Source organism: Schistocerca americana, chromosome X (genome assembly GCF_021461395.2).
Source record: "Schistocerca americana isolate TAMUIC-IGC-003095 chromosome X, iqSchAmer2.1, whole genome shotgun sequence".
In the NCBI taxonomy this organism is placed as follows: domain Eukaryota; kingdom Metazoa; phylum Arthropoda; class Insecta; order Orthoptera; family Acrididae; genus Schistocerca; species Schistocerca americana.
This window is the reverse complement of record NC_060130.1, coordinates 513,779,368-513,792,238: the sequence shown is the minus strand read 5'-3', so window position 1 is coordinate 513,792,238 and position 12,871 is coordinate 513,779,368. Positions and strand designations below refer to the sequence as shown.

The following is a 12,871-nucleotide window of genomic DNA, read 5'->3' as shown; positions in this document are numbered from 1 at the left end:
CTGCTGGGCTCTTGGTGCCACGGGGGACATGGAGTGCAGTGTCCAGTGGCGGCCATCTCTGCCGGCACCACCAGAACCATCTATGCCAGAAATCACCAGTCACCACCCACAGCCCTGGACATCTTGCTGTCTCCCCCTCTCATGCCACCAGCTCCACTTTGACCCTGCTGGGCTCTTGGTGCCACAGGGGACATGGAGTGCACACTGGTGCTCCGGTCTGTCTCTGTTCCAGTTCCAAATGGAGATGACCCTATCTCCAGTGGCTGCACAGTGCACGTCGGAAAATCCTGGCAGTCCTAGGATTGTCAATATCAAGAGGAAACCTGTCCTGGACATGGCCTGGCCTCATCGGGGACCCTTCTGGTCCCCATGCTGACCACTGCCCCACCACCCCATCAATGCAGTCGGCACCAGAGGGACCAGTTCCACTTCTATGTGCCATCTTTTGGGGAGTAGCGTTTAGATAATTGACTCGGGCAGTGAGATAGAGTTATCACAAATGTTCAGAATCGATCCACGCTTGTTGCTCGCTCCACCGATGGTGACACTGCGAGTGGCTGCGAAAAGACAAACAACAGAAAGTAGCCACACATATTACGCTGGTCACCATGTGATGATAAATGCTACCTCGGATCCAGACTACTCTTGGACTGTGTGATTATGTTCACCATTAGTCCATTCAGTGAACACGGAATAAAGAGTGTTAGTTTCCATAACATTTCCCCTTCTTTAATAGTATTCCATTCAAATTAGACATCATTATGAGCAGTGGTTCTTCTTCTTTTTTTTGTGGGAACTTTAATTATAATCGCACTGTACCTAATACAGTGTGGTGCTGATAGAAGTAGGATCAGACAACAGCTGCATACAAAGAGGAACTCACTTGGGGAAAGTCTGGCAAAGCTGCCCATGTACAGGCAATACTTGGTTCATCACCACATATGTATGCCAATTGCTCTGTCAGTCACCTGATTTGTAACAGAGATTTTCAAGTCTTTATGGAAGGAAGCAAGGTACAAAAACAAAAACCCTCTATCCATAAAGTTCAAAGACATTTTATTTTCGGTCTAACGGGATGAGAATGGTGGGAGTGTTTATTATCCATTGCAGGTCATAATGATTAGACATGACGGTTGACGGGACAACTGGTGTGTAGAGCCAGATGGATGACCATAGGAAATCATGAAAGCTATGAAAAATGATAGTTCATATATTCATGGTGTACAGTACAACAGTCACAATGGCTTTAGATAATGATGTGTGCTTAGCTCAGCACGTGGTCTCAGGAGCCGGCCAGCACACAGAGTAACCATGCTAGGCAGCAGTGATGAAGTTAACGGTGTCAGCTGCTTCGCGAGTGTAATGCCATGTCAGGCCAAGGCAAGAGGCCAGCATGCAGCTATGGCGAACTCCAAAGTGAGTTAGGAGTTGGTCACTCAGTATGGTGTGGATGTGTGACTCAGTGCAACAAGCATGTACGCATGTCGAGGTGATCCAAGGACCCCAGCAAAGGATTCAGGGACAGTGGCCTGCAGACGCAAACCTGCAGTAGCAGAGTGCGTGTACTCAGGGCAGACAGCAGCTTGTCAGTGAGTTAGGCACAGGTGCAAACTTTGAAGCCCCCTGGATTGGTGCCCTGTAGTTGATACAAGTCAGCCAGCAAATGGTCTCTCAGCAGAAAGGCACCAGTTCAACTCCCGGAGGCATCAGGACTAGGTGCAGCTTGTAGACCTGCAGCTAGCAGAGACACATCTGGTAGCAGTAGGGGGCAACCACTGGGGTAAGAATGTATTCTTGTTAAACAAAACTGCAGTAGCTGCTGACTAATCTTTTATTAACACAACTGATTTCACAACCTAAAGTCGCATTATCAGGTACATCTGAATATAAAAATCAGAGATTGGAGGAAAAATCAATTTTTTTGACAAAAGTTCCAGTGAAAACAATACATAACTTCAATGATGTTTAGATACTAAATATATGAAATGACAATAACCCTCAATAGAATCAGATACTCAATAAACAGAATACTCACATTCAAATCATTTACAGTGAACTGTAGAGATTGGATGCCCTCAAAACTCTCAGTCAGATAGTTTTTAAAAGGTCATTAAAAGGAATGGTGGTCAAAATACGAGTGGTGGAATAAAAGATATGGCCTTGGTAAATGGCTCAAATTACAGAAAACAACGTGGAGCATAATATAGTATAAGTATTTCAACTGGACCAAGAAATCGCTAAAACTCATAAAAGTCTGTTTTATCATGTCCACCCAGAGGAAAATAAAGGGTCATGAAATGGACAGTACTATAAAAGTAGTAAAGCATATGAAATGTAGTTAAATATGTGATCCCAAAATGAAAATAAGACAGATGGAAATAAAAAGAGTTCTCCACCTTATTGTCTCCGCAAAGTAGTTTTGCCTTGTGTTTTCTGAGGAATACACAACCCACATATGGTACTACCAGTATCCACTAAGGCAACTTCAGTATTAATTTCAGGTTGAACCCTTTCTGCAATGTTAGGTTTTCCTATACCTTGTGGTATTTCATCATGCAAATCAATCCCTAATAATCTTGTACACAGTTCTATCAGTTCATCTTTCAACACAGTATTATATGCTTTTCTTTTAATAATTCAGCATCCCTATCACCAGCAAATATTACATTGAAAGCATCACAATATTCAGAATTACTCACACTCATCTGCAAAGCTACTTGGCGTATAAACTTGTACTACTGTGGTAGGCGTGGGCTTTGTGTCTATTAGGTGATGAGACACTTAAAGTAGTAAAGGAGTTTTGCTATTTGGGGAGCAAAATAACTGATGATGGTTGAAGTAGACGCAATGGCAAGGAAAGCATTTCTGAAGAAGAGAAATTTGTTAACATCGAGTATAGATTTAAGTGTCAGGAAGTCGTTTCTGAAAGTATTTGTATGGAGTGTAGCCATGTATGGAAGTGAAATGTGGATGATAAATAGTTTGGACAATAAGAGAATAGAATCTTTCGAAATGTGGTGCTACAGAAGCATGCTGAAGATTAGATGGGTAGATCACATAACTAATGATGAGGTATCGAATAGAATTGGGGAGTAGAGAAATTTGTGGCACAACTTGACTAGAAGAAGGGATCAGTTGGTAGGACATGTTCTGAGGCATCAAGGGATCACCAATTTAGTATTGGAGGGCAGTGTGGACGGTAAAAATCATAGAGGGAGAGGAATAAATGAATACACTAAGCACATTCAGAAGGCTGTAGGTTGCAATAGGTACTGGGAGATGAAGGAGTTTGCACAGGATAGAGTAGCATGGAGAGCTGCATCAAACCAGTCTCTGGACAGAAGACAACACCACTCACACTCAATTATCTTAACTGCATAGCGTAATCAAATTCATGAATCTCCCAATTACTGTAATTCAAATCACTTTCCTTCTTAGCCTGTCAAGATCCTTTGCTTACATAGTTATTAAAAGTCATATGTTGTTCACCATTTATGACTAAATGTTTTATTATTTTTTTATTTACACGTCAAGTTCCGTAGGACCAAATTGAGGAGCAAATCTCCAAGGTCATGGAATGTGTCAGTACATGAAATTACAACATAAAAGTAATAACAGATAAAAATAAATGTTTATGAACCCGAAAAAGTCACTCCATTAGTTTAAGTAAACACAATCAATAATAGAATAAGAATCAGCTTAATTTTTCAAGGAACTCCTCGTCAGAATAGGAGTGATTCATGAGGAAACTCTTCAGTTTCAATTTGAAAGCACGTGGATTACTGCTAAGATTTTTGAATTCGGGTGGTAGCTTATTGAAAATGGATGCACATCTTTTTGCACAAGAGTTAAGGAAGTCCGATCCAAATGCAGGTTTGATTTCTGCCAAGTATTAACCGAGTGAAAGCTGCTTATTTTTGGGAATAAGCTAATATTGTTAACAAGAAATGACAGGAAGGAATATATATACTGAGAGGCCAATGTCAAAATACCCAGACTCGGGAACAGGGGTCGACAAGAGGTTCGTGAACTTACACCACTTATTGCCAGAACCGCCCATTTCAGAGTCAAAGTATCCTTTTAGAATGGGAAGAATTACCCCAAAATGTAATACCATATGACATAAGTGAACAAAAATAAGCAAAGTAGACTAATTTTCATGTCAACCAATCACTCACTTCTGATACCGCTCGAATATAAAAAATGGCAGTATTAAGTCTTTGAACAAGATCCTGAAGGTGGGCTTTCCACGACAGTTTACTAACTATCTGAACACCTTGGAATTTGAACTGTTCAGTTTCACTAATCATATGCCCGTTCCATGAAATTAAAATGTCAGGTTTTGTTGAATTGTGGTGATTTAGTGTTAGTTTATTTTCTATAAGCCATGAACTTAGGTCATGTAATACACTATTTGAAACCGAGCCAATGTTGCACACATCATTGTTTACTAGCAAGCTAGTGTCATCAGCAGACAGAAATATCTTAGAGTTACCCATAATACTAGAGGGCATATCATTTATACGAATAAGGAACAGGAGCGGCCCCAACACTGATCCCTGACCCCCCCCCCCCCCCCCCCACTTGACAGTACCCCACTCAGATCCCACATCACAGCCATTCTCAACATTGTGAATAATGACCTTTTGCTGCCTGTTGCTAAAGTAAGAGGTGAACCAGTTGCGAGCTACTCACCGTATTCCACAATGGTCCAACTTCTGGAGCAATATTTTGTGATCAACACAGTCAAATGCCTTAGTTAAATCAAAAAATATGCCAAGCATTTGAAACCTTTTGTTTAGCCCATTCAGTACCTCACAGAGAAAAGAGAATATAGCATTTTCAGTTGTTAAACGACTTCTAAAGCCGAACTGTACATTTGATAGCAAATCGAGTGATATGAAACGATCAATTATCCTTAGGTACACAGCCTTTTCAATAACTTTTGCAAACAATGATGGCGTAGAAATAGGTCTAAAATTATCTACATTATCCCTTTCCCCCTTTTTATAAAGCGGCTTTACTACTGAGTACTTTAATCGGTCAGGAAACTGACCATTTCTAAAGGAAAAATTACAAATATGGCTAAATACTGGGCTAACATGTATAGCACAGTACTTTAATATTCTGCTAGACACTCCACCATAACCATGAGAGTCCTTAGTCTTCAGTGGTTTAATTATTGACTCAATCTCCCTCTTGTCTGTATCGCAGAGGAGTATTTCAGACATCAGTCTCGGAAAGGCATTTGCCAAGAAAGTTATATGATTTTCTGCAGAAACTAAATTTTTATTTAGTTCACCAGCAATGCTCAGAAAATGATTGTTAAATACTGTACATATATCTGATTTATCAGTAACAGAAATATTTTTACTATGAACTGACTTTATATTGTCAACCTTGTGCTGCTGACCAGACACTTCCTTGACAGCTGACCATATGGTTTTAATTTTATCTTGTGAATTAGCTATTGTAGTTGCATACCACATACTCTTTGCCTTCCTAATAACATTTTTAAGCACCTTACAATACTGTTTGTAATGGGCTACTGTAGCTTGATTGTGACTACTTCTAACCTTTTGATATAATTCCCGCTTTGTTCTACAAGATATCCTTATCCCACTAGTCAGCCACCTGGACTGCCTATTACTGCTAGTACCCTGTTTAGAATGTTCTAATGAAAAGCAACTCTCAAAGAGCATGAGAAACGTGCTAAGGAAAGCATTGTATTTATCATCTATGTTATCGGCACTATAAACATCCTATCACTCTTGTTCCTTGAAAAGGTTTAAAAAACTCTCTATTGCTGTTGGATTAACTTTTCTACATAGTATGTAATTAAATATGGCACTGGTTTGAGTACAAAAGCCTTTTAGTGTTAAAATTACCCACAACATTTGCAACATAATTAATATAATCAATAGCCTCCAGTGCATCTTTCACAGTATCTGCCACAAAATTGTCATCTGCTGCTACACACTGCACAACACAAATACCATTTACTAATGCACTACCCTTTACCTGTCCATCCACGAAAATACCTGCCATAGGCTCCACTGCCTGCATACAACACCCATCAGCTCCAATTGGTGTAGATAGCACCTAAATCAATATCATCCATGTTGCTATTCACACACTCATTAATCTAAGCACAACACACATTGACTTCCTTTGCTACTACAGCTGAAGACCTTTCTGATTTCATCATTATCTGTCAGTTGATAGGTAATATAGTAATCTTTTGTATCCCACAAACAAAATTCTTCACAGATTCTCAGCTCTTCTGCCTCCTATATTGCTGCACTAGACTTTCCCAGAGTTCATAAGATGACTGAGCATTCTTGAGATCCTCGTGGTACAGAACATAAGTTTTTGTGTCTCCTGTCAAGTGTAACTTGGTCACCTTCAGCAACTCTTTATCTTGTCCAAAATCCCTGTTTTGCTGCTGTCGGCATGTTATCTATAGACACTAGTATGTCCTCCTGTCTTGCCTGAAAAAGGCTTAAGATGGCTTGCGGTAGTTGGATCTAAGGCGGGAACAGCCAAACTGGATGACATCCAGCCCTCTCTTACAGCATGTAACTGCCTATGCAGGTCTGCATTATCTGCTCTTGGCTGAGCTACCTGTTCCATCAAAGACTGAAGTGCTTCCTGAGTGGTAACTGACCATGCTTTTGACCCAGACATGATGAAGCTTTTACACAGCACACAATAAACAACAGAAGAACAAAACAGGAACAACAGAAGTACAGTTAACTGTAACATTACCAAAACACTGCTCAGTCCTTGTGCCTCATCATAAGTCATGCTTATTCCTAACACACTCTAGCATAATGTCCATACCCACAGCATGTACAGCACGTCTCTAGGGCTTATTCAGTACACGCTGCACTACAACCTAACCAGTTAAGCTGTGTACACCACACTGGATGCATACTGGCAGGGCCTACGCTTACATGTCGCTGAATTTTCTTACTCCTGCAACAAGATCTAAGATTTTTGCAGAATGCCACAGGGCTCTGGTGGAGCTAGGGGGAAGCAATAGGGCAAACTTAGTGTGGGTCTCTGGCCACTCAGGGATCTGTGGCAATGAACAAGCCGACAGATTGACTATGGTGGGGGCAACAGCTCCATTTATTGGACCGGAACCTGTCCTGACAATCACCAAGGCTATGATTGAATTAGAACTATGGAACTGGCTTGTAGGATATTGGACCAAGGTGCATAGACAAAAACATGGTAAGTTAATGATGCCCAAGCCATGTTTTAAAAGAATCTCTGTAATAATGGGATTGAACAGGAAAGAGATCAAACTCATGACTGGACTGATGACCGGCCATGGGAATTTCAAAAAACACCTACACACTATGGATATAATGGAAGAGGACCCTAAATGTAGGATCTGTGATGAGGGTGAAGAAACTGCATCACACCTGATCTTTGAATGCATGGCATTGGAGAGTAAAATATACAAAATCTTTGGGACAATTAGACCTGAAAAAAATTGAGTCTAACAAAAAACTGGTACAGGGACTCCTTGCACTATTTAAGGGCACTGGTTGGCTTTACTAGATAGGTAGGGAGCGATACAATAAACTTAGTTTCGGTGCGGGCAGTGGCAGGTTAGGCCTAAGCTGTTTTAGCTTCCCTGATATAATCAAAGCAAATTGTCTTAAACCTATGCTCATCATCTGTCCCAATGAATATGACATTAAAACCCATCTATGAGTCCAGGCAACCAGTCGTTATACTTGATTGAAGATATGGAAGAAATAACAGCTACTGCAATTGTCCTAATGTGCCTGCGGCATTATGCATCACCTCGTGACTTTGTTCAAATTCAGTGGCTACTTCTGACACCAGTTGCAACTTTTGCCAGATACGTCCCACACAAAAATGGAACATCAGCTAATTCATGGCCCATACGAAAAAGCTATTTCTTGTAGCACGAGCTCACGTCTCTAGGGAACCCCAGGAGGCTGGCCGCTCTTTGGCGGGTTACACATTGACGAACGACATAGCTTCAACAAACACATATGTCCAATCATGAACAAAGCTAAAAATATACTTCACAAACTAATGACATTAAATTCGACCCAAAACAGACTCCTACGTACACACATAAGAATGTACCACTGTGCACTTTTTTAGTCAGTACTGAGCTTTGCAGCTGGTAGGTGAGTGCATAGACTCACTCTCATCACGAACAGTATCACTGTTAGGCTGGGGCAGAGGAATGTGCTGCTTAAGACTATCTGGGGCATTCGGTACCACATCAGTCGATTAAGGGTTAAGTCATTGATTTTCAAGTCATCCATCAAACTGCTGGTCAGCTGCTTATCTTAATTTTGTTGTCCTTTAGAATTATTGCGTAACTTACTGATGCTGAAGTTTAAATAATTTAATATACCCTTGCCCTTGTTTAGCTGAATTGTTGGATTGTAATTCCAATAGTTCATAGTGAGGTTCTCCTGCATCTTTGTACAGTAATTTTGACATTCATTCTGCCTGCTCACCGCGGAATAATAATTATTTTCCACAGTCAAGAAACACTACATAATCTGAAAATTTAGTGTTCCACATTTGCGTATTCCCTGTTCCATTAAGGCTCTTCTATTCTGTTAGTTGTCATATAACAGGATCAAGGAACAAATGGTTTAAAAGCATGCAATAATGACACGGGTTACTTTAGCCATGGGATGTCAATACATAATAATGGAATTGTCATGGATTCAACTCCACTTGCCCCAGGTGAATTAGACATTTTTACTGTTGCAATATTTAATCCCTGTCAACATGGTGTATGATTCACTTTTTAACACAGTAGCAGTATCCTCAGCTACCTTGAATCTCTGTCTATTCTCCAGATCTTGCCAGTATGATTCTTTGTAAAGTGATTAATCCCTCTATATAAAAGGCAATGTACTGACTGGTTCATCATTGCCCAGCCCAAACCGCTAAGGATAGAAACTTGAAATTTAGAAAAGGTGTGGATCTTATGCTGCAGACGTCATTTAAGAGGGTATTTTTCAAAACTCCAACTCTAAGGGGGTGAATGAGAGGGATGAAAGGTTTTTTGAAAATGTCACTATTACAGAAATTTTGAAGCTAGACCTACAAAAATTGGTATTTGGTTTCTTGGTCAGAAATAAATAAATACGTGTTTCAGCATTTTCAAAATTTAACCGTATAGGGGTGAAAGCTTTTTTGAAAATACATCGTTATTAAAGAACTACTAAAGGTTTTTTTTACAGCTACATCTAATGAACAATAGTATTTGACTTCTTGGTTATAAATTAAAAATACATGTTGTGTTTTTGGAAATCGAACCCCTGAGGGGGCAAAATAGGATATGGTATTTTTTTATGAAATATTTTATTGTGAAAGCATTTTTAACGCTAAATCTATGAAAATTTAAATTTGGCTTCTCAGTTAGAAATTTAAAAAATACATGTCTCACTATTTTTGGAAGTTCAACCCCCTAAGGTGGTGAAAGAGGGAACAAAAACTTCTATTGAAATATTTCATTGTGTAAGCATTTTATAAGATAAATCTATGAAAATTTGAATTTGGCTTCTCGGTTAGAAATAAAAATAGGCAAGTTTATTTATTTATTTATTTTAATTCAACCCCTAAGGGGGTGAAATAGGCTCAGATTGAGTCACTGACTCATCATCAACCAGACCAAACCGCTAAGGATATAAACTTGAAGTTTGGAGAGAGTGTGGATCTTATACTATAGGTGTTGTTTAAGAAGGGATTGTATGAAATTCCACTCTTAAGGGAGTGAAATAGGGGATGAAAGGTTTTTTGAGAGTGCAATAATGTCTGTTGTGAAATTTCTTTATAGCTTTGTTCTTTTGAAACTTCTCAGTGCTACCCTGGATTTGCTCTATTTTTACATGTGATATCATGCTTTCCCTGATCTTATTGGGTTGTCTGTGTTTTCGTCCATATTTTCCACGATAGTGTTACAGATGTCTAGACTAAAGCTGGTAGCTGCACCTCCTAAATTTAATGCCTATTTTGCCATTGTACTCTAAATTGAGGCATGTCGCCTATACTTAACATTACTGCAACAATGTACATGTCTAGCTGCATCAGTCAGTGTAGCAACATAATAGTTCCAAGCGACTGAGAAGCAGCACAGGTATTTCCATTTTGAAGAAGATATGTCAGACATATATCACTTATTCAGTGGCACTGTGAGAAACTTACATAAGCTTTATTTTGTTTATCAGACGATGGAGAATTGCTTCCGCAGAAATTAGCTTTGATTCAACAAGCTTCAGTTGTATTTAATTTGACTTTCTCTTTTCATCCATAACGTCTTGCAGGCAGTAGATTGTGGTGCCCAGATTGATGCTTTGTTCTTTGACTTGTTCAATGCAGTTCTGCACTATCAATCATCAGTTAGTGCACAAAATAAATGTGCACAAAGTATCAGATAATCATTGTGACTCAACTGAAGGCTTTCTGTTAAGTAATATTCAGTATGGCTTTCTTAATGGCAAGATATTGTCGGGTATGAAAATAGATCTGGGCATATTCCAAGGAAGTTTTTCTCTTCACAATGTATGTAAATGAATTGTGGGTAACATTAGGAGCTCTGAGAGGCTGTCTGCAGTTAATGCATGAGCATCTGCAGAGGATGAACACTTAGTGCAGCACATGGCAGCTAACCCTCAGCATAAACAAATGTAACAAATTGCAAACTGAAATAAATAAGTGAAGAGGTCATTGATTTTATGAATGCACCATTGATGATCAATCACTGGAAATAGTCACATGCATAAATAGCTACGAATATGAGACCATAAAAATTTAATCCTCTGAATACCAATTTTTTTCAGAGTGAAAGATATTAATGTATATTTACTTTAATTATTGTTATAGTTACAAGTAACAATATGAAAAAGGCACGACATCAGCATGCTTTGCATATCTATTAATTGGGTTGATTATCTGCAGGTGTGAACTAATTCAGTGAGACAATACAGAGTGGATCTAATGCTGCACAACCTACAGATGAAAGCTGTAATTATAAGTTCTGCAAACCATTAGCAGGCTTCCCTTTACCACTCGGAATTTGATAGATAGCAATAACATACAGAAAATTCCTACTTGTTCTCTGATAACCTATCATAGGACACACACATCTCAGTGATAGTCAAAGAGTTAAAGTGAATCAACCAAACTAAAATTTTTGTTGGAAATTGAGATGAGAGGCAGAAATATATTTTGTCTATATAGAACATAGCTTTCAATACCATCGCTTGACTATGTATTTTGTTTTACTCATCTGTCTGGGACACTTAATATCCTGGTTTACTACAGAAGACAAGGACAATTAAAAGAAACTGTGCATGCCATCAGGGATTTATTTAGTCAGTGTGACAGTATCACAGAGGCAGTCAAATAAATTCAGTGGAAAACATGAGGAAAGAGATGTTGTACATCACACTGTGGCTTGCTATTAAAATTCTGTGATTATGTATCCCAAGACGAATCAGATGACATATTAATTTCTCATGCATAAATCTCTTTAAATGACCACTGCAATAAAATCAGAGAAATTTGAGCATATATAGAATCTTACTGATAGTCATTCTTCCTGGAATACGAGGTAGGGACACATGATAGTCATTTACAATGTACCCTTTGTCACATACTTAAAAGTGGCTTACAGATATAAACATAGATGTAAAAGCAAGATGTGTCACAGCATAGCTTGCATTTGTGAATATTCGTTCGTGCATGAGATGGTGGGACCGGCTGGCTGCCTTTGCTCATTCACCCTATGACTGGACAAGTGGCTGCCCCTAAAGCAGTGTCTCAGGTGGCACACTGGGAGTGGGATTTACTAATTATTGGGAGCACCAATGTTGGGCATTTTATGAATGGAATGGAGTCCAATATGCAATGAGGATGTCTGCTGGTGGGGGGGATCCAATCAAGATGTGGAGGAGGCTCGGCATGCAGCTATTGAGAGTGTAGGGTGCGAGTATCTGCAATTTGTGCCACATGTTGGCACTAGTGACACCTGTTGCTTGTGTTCTGAGGCAATTCTCACTTCCTACAGGCAGCTGGTGAAAGTGCTGACAGTAGCTGGTCTTTCTCGTGGGGCACAAGCAGAGCTTAAGATTTGTATCATCATACCCAGAACTGATAGGAATTATTTGATTTGGAGCCAAGAACAGTGTCTCAGCCAGAGGCTCTGTCGATTCTGTGATGGTCTTGGCTGAAAATTTATAGATATGAGTTGCAGTGTGGAGGAGTGTAGGATTCCCCTTGACAGGTCCAATTCATGAATTGCTAAGTCTGAACAGCTCGAGGCAAGGACAGGGATTGCAATATTGCCAGTTCCAAGCAACAGCTAGGTCATGGGCATAGAAGAGCTTTGCACTTGCAGAAAGTGTGTATTCTGTAAATTATGTCTCTTGCTTGCTTATGCAGAGTTTGTCACTTACCCCATCATCACCAATGACAACTTGCAACATATGCTATCAAAATTTGCGAAATATCTCCATAAACCACATTTAACCAAGACATTCACACCAGAACACTACCAAATGCTCACTGGCTGTCAGAGAATGTGTGATGTCAGATGTGCACAATGAGTCTAAACTTGACTGCCATAAATTGCGACTCCAATTATAACAGAGTAAATATGGAGAGCATACGGTTTCTTTTTCAGACTAGGTGGTAGTTTGAGGTCCTCTGATGAGCATCCACCAGTGTATACACATAGTGTGAAATCAAATCATACACAAAGTAAACACACTTTGAATATCAAGATTGTAATGGTCAATTATGGAAGCATTTGTGACAAAATCCCTGAATTTCCTGCCCTCCAAGAAAAACTGCAATG

The 12,871-nt window shown here is 39.5% G+C and overlaps 1 protein-coding gene across 1 annotated transcript in view; it reads left to right on the top strand.

The window, feature by feature from the left end:
• Window positions 1–12,871, top strand: part of LOC124555345 (WD repeat-containing protein 6) — a 292,678-nt gene that overhangs the window by 23,095 nt on the left and 256,712 nt on the right. The gene's annotated exons all lie outside the window — the stretch shown is intronic.